This window comes from Macaca fascicularis, chromosome 8, assembly GCF_037993035.2.
Source record: "Macaca fascicularis isolate 582-1 chromosome 8, T2T-MFA8v1.1".
NCBI lineage: Eukaryota > Metazoa > Chordata > Mammalia > Primates > Cercopithecidae > Macaca > Macaca fascicularis.
Window position 1 is genome coordinate 40,946,267 of NC_088382.1, and position 21,262 is coordinate 40,967,528.

The following is a 21,262-nucleotide window of genomic DNA, read 5'->3' on the forward strand; positions in this document are numbered from 1 at the left end:
CTTTATGATATAATAATTGCTTTCCCTTTGGGTAGATACCCAGTAGTGGGATGACTGGATCAAATGGTAGTTCTGTTTTTAGTTTGGAAAGCACTTCTGTATAGACGAATTCCAACTCTAAGTGCAGAAGAAATGATAAAATTAGATAATCACCATTTGGCAACCTCTGTTCCAATACTTTTAATAATGTCTTCCTCGTCACCAGATTTTGACTAACAGTCTGTTCCCAATGATTTAGGCTTTTTCCAAGGTGACTTAGGATTTCTCTCGAATGTTCCTCACTTCCTTCTGAGCCCATGAACGTCATGCTTCTAACAGCCTGGCCAAAGTAATGTGCCCTTTTTCTATCATATTCTCAAATTATTTCACTGCCCAATTCCAAAGCTGCACCCACATTTTGGTGTTGTTGTAACAGCACCCCCAACTTCCAGGTAACAAAATCTGCATTGGTTTTCTATGCATAGCAAATCACTATGCACTTAGCAACTTAAAACAATCCCCATTTATTATCTCGAAGTTCTGTAGGTCAGAAGTCTAGAATGGTGTGGCTGGGTTCCCTGCTGTGGGCTTTCCAAGCCTGAAACCAAGGTGTCAACTGGCTGCATTCTCACTGGAGCTTGAGATCCTTTTCCAAGCTCAGTCCCATTATTGGCAGAATTTTGTTCCTTATAGGACTGAAGTTCCTGTTTCCTTCCTGGCTGTTGGGCAGGGACTGCTCTCAGCTCTTCCAAGCCTTGAGCTTTCAGGTCCTGGCCCCATGGCTCCATCCACCTCAGCAGCAGAGAACCCCACCTTGTACCAAACCCTTCTCGAACTTCAAACCTCTCTGATGTCCTTTTCTGCCACCATCTGGAGAAAGCACTCTGCAGGGGCTGACAAGTTTCGGTGGGGCCTACCAAGATAATCTCCCAGTTTTAAGGTAATCTTATGGGTAACCCTAATTACATCTGCAAACTCTCTTGCCGTGCACCAAAGCATGATCACAAGAGTACTACGCCAGGAGGTGAATGTCACGGGGGCTGCTTAAGAACTCTGCCAACCACGCTCTCCCACCGGAAGTGCAACCTGCTTTTCATAGCCCACCTGCCACCCACACCCCAACTCCCACCCTGGGACTGAACATCACCTCTGCGTGTTGTTCTAGCTTCTTGCCCATTGCCTTTTCCCCTCTATCCTGGACAAGGAGGTGACAACCTTGGGTTTGGGAGGGCTGTTTGCTTCTTTATTTGGAAGAAAGAAAGAAACTTAACAGTAAGGGAGAATTATTTCATTTTCCTCTAAATTTTGCATTTTTCTTTTGGCTCCCTTCCTTAATGGGGCTGAGATGGAAGCAGGTGGCCCCTGTGACAGGCAACACTGCAACCCCAGTCATCGGTGCAGGGGCTGGGAGCAGCTCTGGAGTCAGATCTGCCGGGTGTCAATCCTAGTTCTGCGAATGGCCACTGTGACTTTGGGTGAGCTTTTTGTCTTCCTTGTGCCTCAGTCTCCTGGTTTATAACAGGAAGATAATAATAGTGCCTGCTCTACAGGGTTTTTATGAGGCATAAGTTAGTTGATATCTGTAAAGTCCTTAAAACAATACATGGCATAGTTAGCACAAAAGTGTTAGGTATTAACATCTGTAAAATGTGAGTAATAATGGTGGATGCTTTATAGGATTGTGATGGAGATTAAATGAGCTCCTCTATGTTACATACTCACTTTAGACCAGAGCCAGGCACTCAGTAAATGCTCAATAAAAACAGCTGTTACAAAGCTGACCCAAGGGCTTCCTGGCCAATGGACCAGAGGAGAGTTCCCTTAGCATCTAGATATTGGAAAAGCATGCAGAAAACCCATCAAAGTCTCTCCATTAAGTTCAAGATCAAGTCCAAACACCTTACGGAGGTAGAAGGTCATGCAGTATCTGAAACAGACCTCTTCCCTCTCAGTGCTCCACATTTTCTGCTCACTCCCCAAATGGAGTCTTCCTCAGCCAAAACATCTTCTGAGCGCTGCACATCTCCCAACTTTCCCCTCCCCTGGACCCTCTGCCAAGAAGGGGCACTCTCTCCCTGCCACCCCCGGCCTCAAGCTTTACCTGATTTGGTAGTCCACAGTCAGATCGCAGATGAAAAGTCCTTTCCTCTGGGAAGTCATCCTTGACCTGCTGCCCCGCCCACCGCCACACACACACACACACACACACACACACACACACACACACACACAGCCTCTCTGGCATGCTGTGTGTCCCCACCCCCAACCCCAAGGTCTGCCCAAGGTCTGTCTACCCCCCTCCACTCTCTCCCTATCAAAACCCCTCAAACGGTGATGTGATGGCCGGCCACCCCTCATTGTCCCCCACCACATTGCACACTCCATAAGGACTGGCTATTAACATATAAGTCCCCAGAACGTATCTTAGTCCTCCTTGTTGAAGGAAAGGAAGGACATGAGCATCAGAAGATGGCTTTCTGGACCCAGATGTGACTCTAACTAGCTGTGGCTGTGGACCAGTCATTCCCCTTTCTGGGCCTCAGTTTGCGTCTGAGAAACGAGGGTTTGGACATCGCAATTGCTGATATCCCTCCCTGCAGCAACGTCCCACAGACATCTCGGCACAGAGCCAACTAAACCTTAGGCCCCTCCACTTGTCAGGTGCTGGGTTTGGTTCAGAGACGGAGACCCTTTACAAGCCTCTTTGGTGCCTTCTGGATCCTGTAGGTGACCCCATTCCAGGGACGGAAGCTGGTGGAGATTGAGCACTCACACACTTCCAAGTTCAAGTCCAAAGCCAGGCCCTGGTGCAGATGTATCCTTTTTTCTTTACCAGCTTTATTGAGATATAAGTCATATACCACACCAATTCACCCATTTAAAGTATACATTCACCAATATGTGCAACCATTAGAACAGGCAATTTCAAGCCAGGCATGGTGGCTCATGCCTGTCATCCCAGCACTTTGGGAGGCTGAGGCAGGCAGATCACCTGAGGTCAGGAGTTCCAGATCAGTCTGGCCAACATGGTTGAAACCTACGTCTCTACTAAAAATATAAAAATTAGCCAGATGTGGTGGCATGCACCTGTAGTCCCAGCTACTCGGGAGGCTGAGGCAGGAGAGTCAATTGAACCTGAGAGGTAAATGTTGCAGTCAGCCAAGATCACACAATTGCACTCCAGCCTGGACAACAAGAGCAAAACTCTGTCTCAAAAAAAAAAAAAAAAAAAAAAAACAGGCAATTTCAGAAAATTTTCATCCCCAAGAAGAAGACTCTTAGCCAGGAGCAGTGGCTCACACCTGCAATCCCAACACTTTGGCAGGCTGAGGTGGGAGGATCACTTGAGACCAAGAGTTTGAGACCAGCGTGGGGAACATAGCAAGACACTGTTTCTACAAAAAATAAAGTAAATAGCCGGGCGTGGTAGGTCACACCTGTAGTCCCAGCTAGTTGGGAAGCTGAGATGGGAGAATCACTTGGGCCCAGGAGTTTGAGACTGCAGTGAGCTATGATCATACCACTGCACTCCAACCTAAGTGACAGAGTAGTAAGACCCTGTCTCTCTCTCTCTCTCAAAAATAAAAAAATAAAAAAATTTTGAAAAAGGAAGTAGAAGTCTCTCATGCTTTAGCTATTACCCTAATGAGTAGTCCTGCAAGTGTCTCTCTCTCACCCCTTTCTCTCTTTCCCACCGTTTTCTGTCTCTCTCCATCCATCCCTCTCTCTCTGATTTTTTTTGACCCGCATGTGGTAGGTGGAGGAGAATAATGATCAGGAAAAAAAAAAAAAATGCAAGTGTTCTTGTAAATCTCACCCATCTTTTTCCACCCAAAGAGAGAAAGTGGCTGAAGAGCTGTCCTTTATGACAGACCAGGAAGCCGCCAGAGGAGACAAAGCAGCAGTTACCACATCGCTGCTCAGACCTCCTCCAGCCAGCAAGAAGATCCCGCACCCAGGGACAGGACAGGGAGAAGCTGAGGGCTGAGGACCATGTCCCCCAACACCTCCCTATTTACTTTCTCTTCAAAATTGCAAGTCTCTGCTCAAAGCAAGGGCATCCATAGTTCTTCCACACAACTCAGGCGAGATTTTTGTTCAGAAGCTATTTCCTTTAACAATCTGCATTCCTTGAACATAACAAAATGTTTGGACAGGGAAAAAGCTTGAATCATTAAAACAAGGTTCTCAACCAGTTTTAAGATGGGGCAGGGAGTGTCTGGCAGGAAGAAGACGTGGTCATCACACAGGAAGCCCTGGAAAAGTAATGCAGGACAGATGGTAAGAGGGAGGCCAGTCTGGAAACAGAGATAAGAGTTTAGGTTCTGTATCCCCAAGGGAGGCCCTCCCAGGCCACTGCCCAGAAAACCCTCCATCCTCTGTGTGTAAGGCCCGGGCACTACAGAGACTAAGCAAGGCAGGAATCTCACCTAACAAGAGTCTGAACCCCCTCCCACCTCTTACTGTGTGATATGATTTGGCTGTGTCCCCACCCAAATCTCATTTTGAATTGTGGCTCCCATAATTCCCAAGTGTCGTGGAAGGGACCCGGTGGGAGGTAATTGAATCATGGGGTCACGTCTGTCCCGTGCCGTTCTCATGATAGTGAACAAGTCTCACGAGATCTGATGGTTTTATAAAGAGGAGTTTGTTTGCACACACTCTCTTGCCTGCCACCATGTAAGACATCCCTTTGCTCCTAATTCGCCTTCTGCCATGATCGTGAGGCCTCCTAGTCACGTAGAGCTGTGAGTCCATTAAACCTCTTTCCATTTATAAGTTACCCAGTCTCAGGTATGTCTTAATCAGCAGCATGAGAACAGATTAATACACTGTGGTAGCTTGGTAATTTGCAAAGTATTCAGATTTCTGTCTCCATTTGCTCAATTGTGCAAATTGCACACAGCACATAGGGTATCTGATGCCTAATCTGACCCTGTCATTGGCTCATTTCTTTCTCTCTCTCTCTTTTTGTTTTGAGATGGAGTCTTGCTCTGTCACCCAGGCTGGAGTGCAGTGTGGTGATCTCGGCTCACTGCAACCTCCACCTCCCGGGTTCAGGCAATTCTCCTGCTTCAGCCTCCCAAGCAGCTGGGATTACAGGCGCCCGTCACCACACCCAGCTAATTTTAGTAGTTTTAGTAGAGACATGGCTCACCTTTTGAAATGGTTCTATCTCCATAAATGCTAGCACTGTGCCTAATTTTATAAGTATAATTTTTTCCATTGCGTGGAAAAAAAAAATTCTTTACATGAGAAATCACCAACACAGTCAGGACCCAGAGGCACCCAGGGGCTCCCAGAAATGCAACCAACATCTCAGAAGCCTCTGCTGTGTCTTGGCCACAATGCGACGTGCATCATGACGTTTTGGCATAAGAAGCATGGGTACCACTGGGCCTTCCCAGGATCACAATCTTTTCCATGTTGAACCCACAAGATGGGCAGCTCCTGGGAGCACCATGATCCTTCTGTGCCCCCAGCACCCACACAGACCTCACGTGTCCTGTGCTCCCCTGGATGAGGAGGACTCCACGGTGACTTCCTCCCAGAAGCCTGACCCCAGCACCGACGTTTCATATGCAAAATATCAAAGGGTTTTCAGTAACGAACGCATTTCCTGCCAGGGCTCAGATCTGCCTTCTTTGCCAGACACAGGGCTTTGGAACTCAAATGGTGCGGGGCAAGGAGAGAGACAGAAAGTGGGTGTTTGTGAAAAGCCAGGTAAAGTTTACTTGTGGTGGGGATGGGGGGAGGCGACAGGGCCACTGTTTCTGCAGTGATGCTGCGCTGTGACCAGCATCCCCGCAGAGAAGGCTCCAGTCCTCTCACCCCCTCCCGCCTCCCCAGGAACGGCAGGCACACTGGCCCCATACTGGCGGGATTGCTTCTACAGGATCTGCGAAAAGTTAGTCCCTCGAGGGTGGGATTCCCCACCCCTCTTCTTTTTTCTTTTCCCACTCCTTTTCAGAAACAGGGCCTGTGCCTCCACGTCTCCGTTACACATATTGATTCTGACAGCTCAAATTAATATGTCAGATGCTGTGATCCTCGCTGGCGACAGGCCTTTTGACCCTATCAGCGCAATCTGCTTCCCTGATTGAAAATCTCTGCACCTCAAATTGATTCAGAGTTTTATAAACATCCTGCAGCCACGATTCAAGGAAGCCATCAATGAAAAACTTAGGAGAGCTTCATTTGCCTTCTTCTGCCCCCGGCCCCTCCAACCAGCAAAGCAACTAGCAAAGGGACAAAAGGAAGGCTGAGAGTTCCAGGGATCCCCAGCTGAGGTGCTCCCGCTACACACACCCACACACACCCTGCCTGCGTCCAAAAATGCAGTTGAAATGAGCCAGAGATGCCGGGAGCAGTGGCTCACACTTGTAATCCCAAAATTTGAGAAGCTGAGTCGGGCGGATCACCTGAGGTCAGGAGTTCAAGATCAACCTGGCCAACATGATGAGACCCCCTCTCTACTAAAACTACTAAAATTAGCTGGGTGTGGTGATGGGCGCCTATAATCCCAGCTGCTCGGGAGGCCGAGGCAGGAGAATTGCTTGAACCCGGGAGGTGGAGGTTGCAGTGAGCCGAGATCGCCACACTGCACTCCAGCCTGGGTGACAGAGCAAGACTCCATCTCAAAACAAAAAGAGAGAGAGAGAAAGAAATGAGCCAATGACAGGGTCAGATTAGGCATCAGAGACCCTAGGTGCTGTGTGACCTTGAAAAAGTTCCTGAACCTCCGAGACTTGGTCTTCTCTTCATAAAATGACGACAATAAAACTACTCTGCTTGACCCACCAGCATTGCTGTAAGGATGGAGAGAGAGATGCGTTCTGAAAGCACTGATGAAACGCAGGGAATTGTGGCTGGTTGTTCGAACACACTGTGGAGATGGATCAAACAACATCGGCAAAACGCTGATCGCTGTAGACGCTGGGAGACGGGTACGGCACATGGAGAGTCACTAAGCTCTTCCCTCTAGTTTTGTGTATGTTTAAAATTTTCCCAACTAATATTTTTCTTTTTTAAAAGTTTTATTTTTAATTGACAAATAATTTTACTGTATATATTTATGAGGTACAATGTGATGTTTCAATACATGTATCCATTGTGGAATGATCAAATTAGGGTACTTACCATATCCATCACCTCAAATATTTATAATTTCTCTGTGGTTAGAACGTGTAAAATTCTTTTAGCTATTTTGAAATGTACAATACATTATTATTAGCTACAGTCATTTTACTGTGCAACAGATCACCAGGACATGTTCTTCCTATGTCACTGAAACTCTGCCCGCATTTGCCAACATCCCCTTTCCCCAACCACCTCCCCCCCATACCCACACTCCCAGGCCTCTGGTAAACACCATTCTACTCCCTACTGCATGAGTTCAACTTTTTTACATTCCACATATCACTCACTAATTTTTTTAAGAAGATATACGTCAAACCACAAAGTATGTGAGTTTGTGTGTGTGTGTGTGTGTGTGTGTACACCCACACCCAAGAAAAACGACCAGCTGTGGGGAAGAGACAGAGCTCTCTGCATAGGAATTGCCTGTCAGTAAGGATCCCTCTGTGCGGAGCCCTTTCAACTTCCTCCCGTGCCTCCAGTGCCCTCTCGGGACCTCTGGCTGGGTACTTAGCTGATAGGACGACCATTTGTCCATTCACCTGCTGTATGGCACCTTGAGCTAGTGGGGTGCGGGGACTAGAGTGTGCTGTGGTGACCTCAGTCCTCGACACCCAGCACATTGTTGATTAAATCAGTAATGCACCCTGCCAACCACTCGACCCCTCTGCTACCTTTGCCACACGCAGGCCTCCCTGCAGCCAGCCCATCAGGAAGCTTCCAGAACCTTCTGTTTTGTGGCTGCTTTCCCAGTTATCCACAGCCAGCCAGCCCCAAGCCAGGCAGAGTGGACTAGAGGAGACCAGCATCTGATTTAGGTTTCTCTGTGGGTTCTCAGGGTCCAGGGAGGGTCTCAGGACCCTGACCACAGCAGCGAGGAGCGGGTCGTCTACTTGTCAGCAGGTTTTGACAGCAGCAGGCAGAGCAGGCCCCATGATACTGGTTCTCCTATTTCCTCCCCACATGGACAAAAGGAACACGAAATTTCCCCCAAACTTCTCTAGGACCTAAGGGTAACTCACGGGGGTCCCTCACCACCCACTCCCAGAAGGTAGCATCAGACTCCCTCCTTCTACCTCTGCCCACCCCTTCTATCGCCACCTCCACCAGGTCACACTGGGGAGAAAGAGTGGACGGGAGGGAAGAGGGAAGACTGAAGAGGAAGGAGGGGAAGGGGAAGCTGTGATTCTTGTGTGAACTGAGAGACACTGACCACAGCCCACACCTACTGTAGGGCCCCACTTTGGGTCCCAGGATCCATCTCAAGCCACGGGGGCAGTTTTCACCAGTCTCAGTTCCTCTTGGCGAGGGGACGGGCAAGAATGGCACAGGTCATCGGCCTCGAGGGAAGCAGACAGATCCCTCTCACAAGTCACCACCCTGGAGCTCTGGAAAAAGAATGGCCGGCTTACCATCATCTCCTCCCAACTCCTCACCCCTGCACTTCCCAAGTTGTTACAAATCCAAATGCCTTCTGAAGGGTCTCCCTGAGTTCCAGGGAAGCAGAGAAACTACTCCCCACCCACTGCCTCCATATAGGCAACAACAAATAGATGCAACATTCACATCTTCAAATTCAATCTGTCTAGGGCGTTCTCACTCTCCAGCCCTGCCTCCCTGGTCCAGGTGTGTGTGCAGTCCAGGGGAACGCAGGGACAGCCCTAGGCTCAGACCCTGGCTGCTCCATTAACAAATTCCTTCATCTTTCTGTGCCTCGATGTTCTCATCTGGGAAAAAAAAAAAAAAAGGATAAACCAGGCACAGTGACTCACACTCATAATATCCCAACATTTTAGGAGGCCAGGGTAGGAGGATCAATTGATGTCAGGAGTTCAAGACCAGCCTGGGCAACATAACAAGACCTGGTCTCTACAAAAAATAAAATATTCACCAGGTGTGGTGGCACAACCCTGTGGTCCCAGCTACTTGGGAGGCTGGGGCAGGAGGATCGCCTGAGCTCAGGACTTGGAAGCTGCAGTGAGCTATGATCATACCACTACACTCCAGTCCAAGCAGTGATGCAAGACCCTATCTCTAGAAAAATTAATTAATTTTAAAAAATAAAAAATGGAAATAATATTAGTAATTGTATTTGCTTTGTAGGATTGTTTTGAAGACTAGCAAGTTCATATTTTTGAAGTGCTTAGAGCAGTGTCTAATAATGATAAATAAACCCTGTGAGTTAGATCTCATCCTCCTCATCACTATTACTGTTAATTACTGGCTTCCTTAAAATCGACCTTTTTCTTCCCTTCTTCCAAACTGAGCTTACTCACTCCTTAATCTACCAAGGAGTCAGTTCTCAAAATCCAAATTCTTTCTCAAACTCAAATACGATGTTTCTTTCTTTCAAATTCTCCTCCTCCCTACAGACCTGACTCTCATTCACTCATGGTGCCTCATGACCCTCCAGACACAGGATTTGTTTTCCTTGCAAAACCAACAAAATGTCCTTTATTCATCCGTGAGCTTGTATTAATTGTGGCTGCCAGTTTACAAAGTTCTTTTTATTATTTATTTATTTTTAGAAACGGGGTCTCTCTTTGTCACCCAGGCTGAATTGCAGTGGCACAATCATAGCTCACTGCAGCCTCAAACTCCTGGGCTCAAGCGATCCTCCCACCTCAGCCTCCCAAGTAGCTGAGACTTAGAGGTGTGCACCACCACACCCAGCTAATTTTTTCTTTTTTTAAATAGAGGTGAGGTCTTACTACATTACCCAGGCTAGTCTCAAAGCCCTGGTTTCAAGTAATCCTCCTGCCTTGGCCTCCCAAAGCATTGTAATTACAGGCGCGAGCCACTGTGCCAGGGCTAAAAAACTCTTTTACTTACAATATGCCATTAATCCTTGGTGGGGGCTGGGAAAGGGAAGCAGTTTGCTCCCGCCCTTTCCCTTCCCACTTACACTTTGTAAGCAGAGCTGAAGCTGGACTCCTGGCCTATCTGACCCTAAGTTCACGGTTCTCCCGGAACCTCACCTGCCCCTGGTGAGACACACGCCTGAGAACTAATGCTGGGCTGAGAGGAGAAGCCGTGTTCAGGACCCTTCTATTCCCCACTTTAGTGGTCTCTAGAACTGTTCATCTGAACTTTTTGGTTATTCCTAACTATAAAGTGGTGGTGGGGATAAAGGTCAACATGGGAAAATATTTGTGATACATCACTGACTTAAAAATAGGTTATAGTGGCCAGGCGCGGTGGCTCATGCTCGTAATCCCAGCACTTTCGGAGGCCGAGGCAAGCAGATCACTTGAGGTCAGGAGTTCAAGACCAGCCTGACCAACATAGTGAAACCCCATCTCTACTAAAAATACAAAATTAGCCGGGTGTGGTGGCTTATGCCTGTAGTCCCAGCTACTCGGGAGGCTGAGACAGGAGAATCACTTCAACCTGGGAATCGGAGGCTGCAGTGAGCCGAGATCGTGCCACTGCACTCCAGCCTGTGTGAGACAGAGTGAGACTCTGTCTCCAAAAAAAAAAAAAAAAAAAAAAAATAGGTTATAGGCTGGGTGCAGTGGCTCATACCTGGTATCCCAGCAGTTTGGGAGGCTGAGGTGGGATCGCTTGAGGCCAGGAGTTTGAAGCTGCAGTGAGCCATGATCATACCACTGTATTCTAGCCTGCAAAACAGAATGAGACCCTGTCAAAAAACAAAAAACAAAAAACAAAACAAAAAAAAACTTATAAAGTATTATGTGCAACAGGGTTTCATTTTTCTGAAAATACACACATTTAAAGAAGAGACTGGAAGGATAGAACTTCAGCTTTGACAGTGGTAGAATTCATGTTTTATTCTCTTGTTTATCTGTACTTCCTAAATTTTCCACAAAACACATTATTGCATTTTTAATGTAGGAAAAAAATGAGACCTGGGGACAATGGACTCAGATGTCCAAATGTTCTGATGTTCACTGGAGGCTGCAGGGCTTAGCGCTTTCTGCTTACCGAGGAGAAATGACAAATGATAGGCTCTCCCTGCTTGTAGCCCTAAGCCCACAGGCTGATGGCAGCCTCTACATTTCCAGGAAAGCCTTGGTTCCTCCTCAGACTCAGAGTAGGGCTGCCAGGAATGGGCACCACCAGCCCCACTGGGGAGAGAAAGTGCTGTCACCTGCATCACCGTCACCAATGTGGGGCTCCTTCGGGGCCTCGCCAGCACTTGCACACTTTATTTTTTTATTTTGTTTAATTTCCATAGGTTTTGGGGGAGCAGGTGGTATTTGGTTGCATTAGTAAATTCTTTAGTGGTGATTTGTGAGATTTTGGTGCACCCACGACCCAAGCAGTGTACACTGAACCCAATTTGTAGCCTTTTATCCCTCACCCCTTTCCCACCCTTTGCCCCTGAGTCCCCAAAGTCCATTGTATCATTCTTATGCCTTTACATCCTCACAGCTTAGCTCCCACTTATGAGTGAGAACATATGATGTTTGCTTTTACATTCCTGAGTTACTTCACTTAGATTAGTAGTCTCCAATCTTTTTTTTTTTTTTTTTTTTTTTTTTTTTGAGACGGAGTCTTGCTCTGTCGCCCAGGCTGGAGTGCAGTGGCCGGATCTCAGTTCACTGCAAGCTCTGCCTCCCGGGTTTACGCCATTCTCCTACCTCAGCCTCCCGAGTAGCTGGGACCACAGGCGCCCACCACCTCGCCCAGCTAGTTTTTTGTACTTTTTAGTAGAGAGGGGGTTTCACCATGTTAGCCAGGATGGTCTCGATCTCCTGACCTCATGATCCACCCGTCTCGGCCTCCCAAAGTGCTGGGATTACAGGCTTGAGACACCGTGCCTGGCCGTAGTCTCCAATATTAAATCACTTGAACCTGGGAGGTGGAGGTTGGAGTGAGCCAAGATCGTGCCACTGCACTCCAGCCTGGTTGACAGAGGAAGACTCCATCTCAAAAACAAAACCAAAAAAAAAAAGAATAGTCTCCAATCTCATCGAGGTTGCTGTGAATGCCATGAATTCATTCCTTTTTATGGCTGAGTAGTATTCCATTATATACATTATATATACACAACAGTTTATTTATATTGTCATTGATTGATAAACTGGTTCTATATTTCTGCAATTGCACTTATGCATTTTAATCATTTAATCCACTCCACATCCTCAAGGTAAGTGGGACAGTTATCCTTTTCTCCATCCCACAAATCAGGAAACTGAGACCCAGAGAGGTGAGGGGATTTGCCCAAGATCCCACGACAGTCAGAACCAGGGATCCACAGAGCCTGGCTTCCCGGCATTCAGTTTACCGCACACACAGCAGATCCCATAGGCATCTGGGATGGCCCAGGATTTATGGTGGGCATGTTGAGAAGCCACACCAGCCGTCTTGTTTCTCAACTATCTCCCTCAGGTCCTTCTAGGTCCCAACCCTGCCTGGCCTCAGAACTTCCTGACTGGAACCACTCCTGAGCCAGGTGACTGCAGAAGGACCTGGGTATGTTCATTGGCTAATGCAACTATGACAAGAGACCACATGCTGGGTAGATAAAATGACAGTGATGGATTGTCCCACCGTTCTGGAAGCTTGAAGTCTGAGATCAAGGTGTCAACAGGGTTGGCTCCTACTAAGGGCTCTGGGGAAGGATCTGTTCCAGGCCTCGCTCCTTGGATGGTAGGTGACCATGACTTGATGGGTAGGTGGCCTTGGCTTGGTTGATAGGCGGCCATGGCTTGGCAGGTAGGTGGCCATGGCTTGGATGCTAGGTGACCGTGGCTTGATGGTAGGTGACCGTGGCTTGGTGGTAGGTGATCATGGCTTAGATGGTAGGTGACCATGGCTTGGATGGTAGGTGACCATGGCTTGGTGGTAGGTGGCCATCTCCTCCCTGTGTCTTCACATGGTCATCCCTCTATGCCTGTCTGTATCCTAATTTACTCTTCTTATAAGGACACCAGTCATATTGGATTAGGCCCCACCCTAGTGACCTCACTTTAATTTAATGACCCCATTAAAGACCCTATCTACAAAGATAATTATATTTTGAAGTACTGGCAAGTTTAGGACTTCACTATTTGAATTTGTGGGGGAGACACAAGTCAACCTGAGAAGGGTGGGAAGACAAGGAACAACAGGGGAAAAAGCTGGCAGTGACAAGTCCTGGGATTTGGGGCAGGGGTTATAACAGAAGGAAGCTGGAATGATGGGTGCCGACAAGGGCAGGTCGCCCATAGGCTAGTGTGAAACAAGGAGACTGGCCCAGGGCCCAGATGGCCAGTCTATGGAGACTGTCATTCCACTGGCAAGGGAGGCAGGTGCACCATAAAATATTTTTACCTGTAAAGAAGGATTATTATAGGATAATTGCTTTCCTAAGCAAGAAGAAGCAAAAATCAGGAAGCTCTGGGACTTTGGACAAGTCACTTCCATATCAGTAAATGAAGATTAACCAGATGGCTTCCACCTTCCCCTCCAGCACTGATGTTTTCAAATTCTAAGACAGTGAATCTTTCTCCGAATTTCACTGGAACTGATAAGATTTCATCTGGGCCTGGCACGTAGTAGGTGCTCAGATAAATCCAGCTTCCTCCCTCCAGCTGCTGCCTTCCACTCTACAGCTATCATCAACTCCCAGGTCCTCCTTTTGAGTTAAAACAAGAAAGAGGAAGAAGAGGGAGCATATTAGATGCTGGGTGTATGACACCCTTGGGGAAAATGCCCCAGAAACTAATGACAGTGGCTGCCTCCGAGAAGGAGAAACACAATAGTGAGGGGTCAGAAATGAGAGCAATTTTCATCTTCACTGCATATTTCTTTATACCTTTTGCTTTTTAAACCACTTGGATGTATTACCCATTAAATTAATTTTACAAGATTACAAAAGAATGGGATAACCAGTGCACACAGAGTCGTGAGTTTGTGACGGTTCCTGGCTTCTGGTCATCTCCAGCCCAACCTCATCAGCGGGTCTGGTCCTTCGTCTTTATCCTGCTACTGAGCTGCTGACCCCACACGGTACCAAGTAGCCCCTACACAAATCCTATGACGTTCACACCAACCTTGGAGCTAGGGAATAGTGTTGTCCCCATGTTAGAGGGGAGAAAACCGAGGAGCTCAAAAGACAAGAAACTACCCGAAGATCCCACCAGGTGTGTCCAGCTCCTGAAGCTACACTCTGGGCCATTAGTTGTTGCCACTCCAACCCCTCCTGCCCCACATCCACTCCGAATGTGCATGTTCTGGCCCCTCAATGTAGACCAAGGATGTAGAGAAAAGAGTTTGTCTCATTTATTTTTATATTCTCCATCCCTCCCCTTTCTCCACCCCACCCAAAAAATAATAATAGTAGCTTTCCTAGCCCTGAGCAAAAATAAGCATTTGTTCAATATTTGCTGGACTGAATTAAACTTATCAAAAACAGAGTCCCCTTCCAGACCACAGCCTTTGTCGTCGTCATCATCATTATCATCATCGGCAAATGTTTCATGAGGCATCTACACTGTGCTAGGATCTGGAGAAGACTTATAGATGTTTAAGCCTAGCACATCTAGAAAGAGCTTCTAGATAATACTTAAGGTAGGGCAGATTATGGAGCACCTCTGGAAATGTTTGCAGAACTGCCTTTTCCCTCCTCCTATTCCACACACACCCATGCACACTCATAAAATATTCTCAGTTCAGTTAAGATGTTTCAGCCATAAATCCACCACGGTGGGGCAGGACGTTTTATTTAGCAATTACAGAGTTGCATTGCAAAGCAGTTATCAATTCAAGGAGGAAAGGTGCTGGCTCACCTATCTCCTCATCTCCCAGCTCTAGCAGAGACACCTGTCAGAAGGAGATATAGCAGCTGCCTTTCAGGTCCGACATCTCTGAGGCCTGGCTGGGATGAGGCTGGCCCCTGGGGCTGGGCAGGGTGCTTCTAGACAAAACTAGGACTGGGTGACCTCCTCAGATGGGAGTAGGGCATGGCTTTCAGAAGGAACCCCCCACCAAAAGCAGGGAATTCTCCTTCATCCCCTTGATCCTTAAGAGAAGGGGCTTGCCCTGCCCTGTAAACCAGAAAACTGGTCCTAAAGTTTGAGATCAGAAGCATTTTGCTGCTGGAGCTTTCTCAGAGAAGGGAGGTCAGTATTCTAATGCCACGGATAATAGTCAGAGAGTCATTCTCACGGGAACTAAGCTTTGCCTATCACTGTTAAGTTTACAAAACACCTGCTATGCACCAGCTCATTAGCTATTATTTCACAATGGTCCAGTGAGGTCAGCAGGGCAAATGCTCTATACCCCTATGTTCACTTGAGTCACAATGAGATAAGTGACTTGTTCAAGATCACACAGTTAGTTACTGACGTATATTAGGCTGGATCATCTGAGGCTGCCTATGAAGATGGACAACCCCAGTCTTCTCCCTTTGACTTCAGAGGAGAAAGAGAAGGCTTGATTTGTACTTTGGATGACGGAGCCCCCCAGTGGGGTAGGAGTCACTCTGTCCACAGTGACCACACACAGCTTTCAAATCCATAGGTCCCTTCGTGGCTTTGGAAGAGGAGGAAAAGCTGCACCTTGGACCTTCTTTATTCTCCATTCCTTTCTGTCCTCCAGGACCAATGGGGTAGGTCAGCCCCAGTGAACTGTCAAATGACCACTGAAAGAGGAAGTGAGTGCAGAGTGTGACACCACTCACATCCCAGCCCAGACTGTTTGCTCAGCTGGGAGAAGTGTTGCAATTCTTCTTCCTGCACAGATAACAACCCCTTCTCATCGCTTCAGGCATCACCTCTCTCCTCTAGGCTGCGCTCCTACTTGTCAATCTCTGCTTTGACCTTGTTTCCAGTCTCCAGGAAGGACATTTGCATGTAGCTGCCTTGCCCCATTGCAATCTACAAACCTGAAATCAGGGCTGTTCATTCCATTCCCCTTAGGCCCCCACTTCCTCTCACCTTCTCTCTCCCCAAGCTGGAAACCTCAGATCATTTCTGAATTCTTTCTTCCCCTTTGCATTTAAATGGATAGAAGTTCCATCAATACATTTTAAGACTGTTCAGTCTCATTGCATTTCATGCTTAAGCCTCAAAGAGACCTACAGAAACAGCACTGCTGTTCACTCCATGGGCAAAAGCAGGGAAATCCAACCCATTTGCAGTGGGAGTCTCTTCCTCTCCCTCCTCTGTGGCCCTGACTCTAGACTTGGGCTCCAAGATGCTGGAATGGTGTCTGTCCCCATCACTACCCCGCACACAGCACAGTGCCCTGGTAAACACAAGCCCTCAGAAACACTCCCTACACCAGGCACTTAGAACTGAAGAAGTTTTGTTTTGGTTTGGTTTGGTTTTTTGTTTTTTGGTTTTTTGGTTTTTTGCTTTGTTTTGTTTTTTGAGACAAGGTCTCTCGCTGTCAGCCAGGCTGGAGTGCAGTGGTGTGATCATGGCTCACTGCAGCCTCAACCTCCTGGGCTTAAGCAATCCTCCCACCTCAGCCTCCCAACTAGCTGAGACTACAGGCATGCACCACCATGCCTGACTAATTTTTGTATTTTTTGTAGCGATGGGGTTTCAACACGTTGCCCAGGTTGGTCTCAAATTCCTGGGCTCAAGTGATCCCCTCCTGCCTCGACCTGCCAAGTTGCTGGGATTACAGGTGTCAGCCACCATGCCAGGCCAGGAACTTAGAGTTCTTAATACCAGTCTGCCTTCTAGCATTCTCCAACAATGGGGAAGGAAACCAGAAAGCAAACAGAAGGGACAGGTGTTTGGTTTAGGAACCACCTTCACTCTGGCCGGCCGCATTCCATTGTTAAACCTATCTGCTGGTACTCCATTTTTAAACGAGTCTGACTCCATCCATCTACCCAGCCTTACTCCCCAACAGCTTCTGACAAACTTGCTCTGAAATATGGACACACATATCTGGGTCCAGTGCAGTTTAACTCAGGAAGCAATGCCCGCCCTATTGCCCAAGCGAGCAGGCAAGCGGCAGGGTCTTGGGGGTGAGAATCACGAGCCCTGCCTTGCCTCTCTTCTTACCAGTGCTGGAAATGCCATTGACAAGGAACAATCTATACGATGAGATGGGACCTCAAAAGCAAATGCGTCTGGGCACAGTGGCTCACACCTGTAATCCCAGCACTTTGGGAGGCCAAGGCGGGCAGATCACCTGAGGTCAGGAGTTTGAGACTAACCTGGCCAACACAGCAAAACGCCATCTCTACTAAAAACACAAAAATTAGCCAGGCATGGTGGCAGGTGCCTGTAATCCCAGCTACTCAGGAGGCTGAGGCAGGAGAATCGCTTGAACCCAGGAGGTGGAGGTTGCAGTGAGCCAAGATCGTGCCATTACACTCCAGCCTGGGCGACAAGAGCAAAACTCCATCTCAAAAAAAAAATAAAAAATAAAAAAGCAAATGCACCTGGGAGAACTAAATGTTGACTTAAGTTCATGCTAAGGTGTAAATGACTGCTAGCAGGTTCTTTCCTGAGCGCTGATTGATGATAAAGGAGGAGGAGAAGGCACACCCAGAGTTGATGCAGTCAACATGCTTTCGTGGACAGAGCACTGGGCTGAGTCTGGGGCTGGGAGATCTAGTCCCCACTCTGCCTATCATTTATCTGATGATTTTTAGGAATGTTATTCTACCTTTTTGAGCCTCAATTTACAAATCTATAGCAGGGGACAATTCAACCAGGTAATCTCTAAGGTCTTTTCAGATCTGGCAAATTGTGATTCAGCTGTAGCCTCTAGCCTACCTCCATTTGTCTTCTTAACCTCACACTGTGCAGGTAACATTATCATACATATGCCGAAAACTCCTGTTGTTCAGACCAAACAATGCCTCCCAAGCAGATTTAGAAACCAAGGTCATCAAAACCCTGACAGAGAGGAACAGAAGACTGAAGCTCAATATACTCAACAATCCTTTGGAATCACGGGGGTGGAGCTCCGTTAGACATGACATAAGACCCTGTGGTCACACATATGAAATTACAATCATCCCTCAGACTTGTGGAGTGAGTTACTATGAGCCATCCCCTTTCCTATCCCTTTTCTAAGTTGATCTTCTCTAAAACGGTGGGAAGCAGACAGGGCAAGATGTTTCACCCCCATTTCACAGATTGAGAAACTGAGTCTCAGACAGAGGAATCATAGCAAGTGAGTGGCAGCCAAGCCTCCAATTCAGATCAAGTGAGGAGTCCTCATGTCCCACGTGCCCACCACCCACTCCCACTTCCTTTCTCATTTTCCACCTCTGTTTCGAGATACAAAAGTGAGGGAGAAAAAGGCAGAGGGAGGCAGCCCTGCCAGAAAATCTGGGTGAACGGAGAAGTCCACGGAGGCTCAGTCGCTCCTGTCAGCTCTCTCCTCTCCCCCTCCCTTCTCGCTGCCTGGAGCCAGAAACCTCAGACCACCACCTTCCTACTGCAGCCTCCCGCCTGGGACAGCGCCTTGTCCCTGTGCCCCATGAGGCCAGCTTGCTGCAGCAAGCCTCGTGGTGGTTAACTCTCCTTTGCCCCTTCCCCTTCAGCTCCGCCCCACCAAAGCCAGGCCTACTCTGGGATCATTATGAAGCAGGTGACCTCTGCTCATGACTAATTGTGCAAGTAGGGCAGAGGTAAGAACAATCCCAGGAAAGAGGGTGGAGGCGGGGAAAGAGAGAGAAAAATAAAAGAGAGAGAGAGACAGACAGACAGAGTGCTGCTTTAATAAGAGGGTAATTGCCCTGTTTAGGATTACAATCTGCCAGTATTTCACTAAACTTTATGACACATGATGACAAGTTAATAAGCCGGATGCCTCACTGTGTGCCTTAAGCAGATGCTCCATGGGTTACCTCCCATGCCTCCTCATGCAGGGAGGTAACCCCCATAGCCAGAAAAATACACAGGGCCAGCCAAAAGAAAAAAAAATCCCCAGGAAGGTGTGGGAGAAGAGAGCCGCTAAGGTGGGGAAACTGGTTATTTCTGTTGTCAAAATGGCCCCAGCAATAAATCACCATTAATAATACTGTCATCTATCAAAGAGGAGCTCTGGTTGCCAAGGCCTTTGAAGTGGCAGCACCTATAATTTCCCACCTATAAAAGGTACCTTTGTGCATATGTCACGCTGGAAGATGACAAGAGCAAGACACCAAGGAGTTCACACCGTCTCCACGCCCATCCCAATGGCGAACCCTTGGAGTGCCAAGTTGTGCCCACTCCCTCCCTCACGCAGGATGGCCCGGGGCCTGCCTGACTTCATTCACTTGCTTGAAGGCAGAGGGGCTGGGTGAAAGGAGGGGTGGGGACTGCCAGGAGTGGCCGCGTGTCCAGACAGGTCGGGAGCTCCCAGCCTCTCTCACCAGCTAGCCGCGCTGTGATGGGGAGGGACACCTTCCATCCTCCCCTCAGCTCCAACCCCCAAGAGCAAAGGCCTGAGGGAGCCTGAGGTCTAAGGCAGTGTCTGTCAAAAAGGGAGCCCTGCCGGGCATGGTGGCTCATGCCTGTAATCCTAGCACTTTGGGAAGTCGAGGCAGGTGGATCACCTGAGGTCAGGAGTTCAAGACCACCCTGGCCAGCATGGTGAAACCCCGTCTCTACTAAAAATACAATAATTAGCCGGGCATCGTGGCGGGCGCCTATAATCACAGCTACTCAGGAGGCTGAGGCAGGAGAATCACTTGAACTTGGGAGGTGGAAGTTGCCGTGAGCTGAGATCACGCCACTGCACTCCAGCCTGGGTGACAAGAGTGAAACTCCATCTCAAAATAAAAAAGGGAGCCCTAACACAGCATCACCAGGGAGTCTCCCCAGGTGCCCCTGCTAGGGATCGGGAAATTACGGGGGGCATGGGACATGAGGACACTTCACTTGACCTGAGTTGGAAGCTCGACTACCACTCACTTGCAGTGATTCCTCCTTCTGAGACTCAGTTTCTCAATCTGGAAAATGGGGGTGAAAATTCTTGCCCTGTCTACTTCACACAGTTCCACAGAGGAGCAAATTAGATAAGGGATGGGAAAGGGGAAATGAGATGGTCATAGAATCTGCATCTTGATCCAGCTCCCCAGGAAGTGAGTTTCACAGACACAAAGGTTTAAGAAGCGCTGGCCTGCAGTCCTTTCCCCTCTGCCGAACCCGGAGTATGAGTGCTGTAGAAAGGTGGCTAGGGCTGCCTGGCCAGAAATTGATCACCTCAGGGTTCTGGAGGCTGGAAGGCCAAGACCAAGGTGTCGGCAGGATTGGTTCCTTCACACGCCCCCTCTGTGGCTTGCAGGTGGCTGTCTTCTCCCCGCTTCTTCACAGGGGCTCCCCTCTGCACTTGTCTGTGTCCACGTTGCCCCTTACCCAACAAGGACACCATTCCTATTGGACTAGGGCCCACACTAGTGACCTCATTTTAACCTAATTACCTCTTTAGAGACCCTATCTCCAAATACAGTCACAGTCTAAGGTACTGGGGTTAGGACTTCAACATATACATTTTGAGGGGGACAGAATTCAGCCCCTAACAGGCCTTAAAGCTCATCCCAGGATGAGCCCTGACCAGACAAAACAAAAAAAAAAAGGCCCTAAAAGCCACTGAAGCTACTGGCAACATCTGAAACTCTCATTTCCTGATCCTGGGATAAATCTTCTTCTGAATTAACTGAGCCCAGACCTCTGTTCCCCCACTGTACCTCATGGGTGATTTGTCTTTAGATTTAAAATAGCCAGGTGCAGTGGCTTACACCTGTAATCCCAGGACTTTGGGAGGCCGAGGCAGGCGGATTGCAAGGTCAGGAGTTCAAGACCATCCTGGCTAACATGGTGAAACCCTGTCTCTACTAAAAATACAAAAAATTAGCCGGGCATGGTGACACATGCCTGTAGTCCCAGCTAACTCAGGAGGCTAAGGCAGAAGAATCGCTTGAACCCGAGAGGCAGAGGTTACAGGGATACAGGGAGCTGAGATCGTGCCACTGCACTTCAGCCTGGGCAACCTAGCGAGACTCCATCTCAAAAAAAAAAAAATAGATTTAAAATAGAGGTGCTGGGCTCAGTGGTTCATGCCTATAATCCCAGCACTGTCGGGGGGTCGGCTAAAGCAGGAGGATTGCTTGAGGTCAGGAGTTTAAGACCAGCCTGAGCAACATAGTGAGACCCCACCTCCACAAAAAAAAAAAATTTCATTAGCGAGTGTGGTGGCATGCATCTACAAAAATAAAGAAGTAGAAGAAAATAGGCCCACA

The 21,262-nt window shown here is 48.1% G+C and overlaps 1 long non-coding RNA gene across 8 annotated transcripts in view; it reads right to left on the reverse strand.

Annotated features, from left to right (window-relative positions):
- Positions 1–1,289: 1,289 nt before the first annotated feature.
- Positions 1,290–21,262, reverse strand: part of LOC123575177 (uncharacterized) — a 49,242-nt gene continuing 29,269 nt past the window's right edge. For 5 of the 8 annotated variants that reach the window (XR_010577249.2, XR_010577247.2, XR_012416355.1 and 2 more), the window contains 2 exons: positions 10,642–10,736; positions 6,998–8,504 (listed from right to left, as the gene is read on the reverse strand). This is a non-coding gene — a long non-coding RNA (uncharacterized lncRNA). Of the gene's footprint in view, positions 4,236–6,997; positions 8,505–10,641; positions 10,757–21,262 lie in introns of those variants that run through there. The other 3 variants (XR_010577251.2, XR_012416353.1, XR_012416354.1) reach the window with 2 other exon arrangements.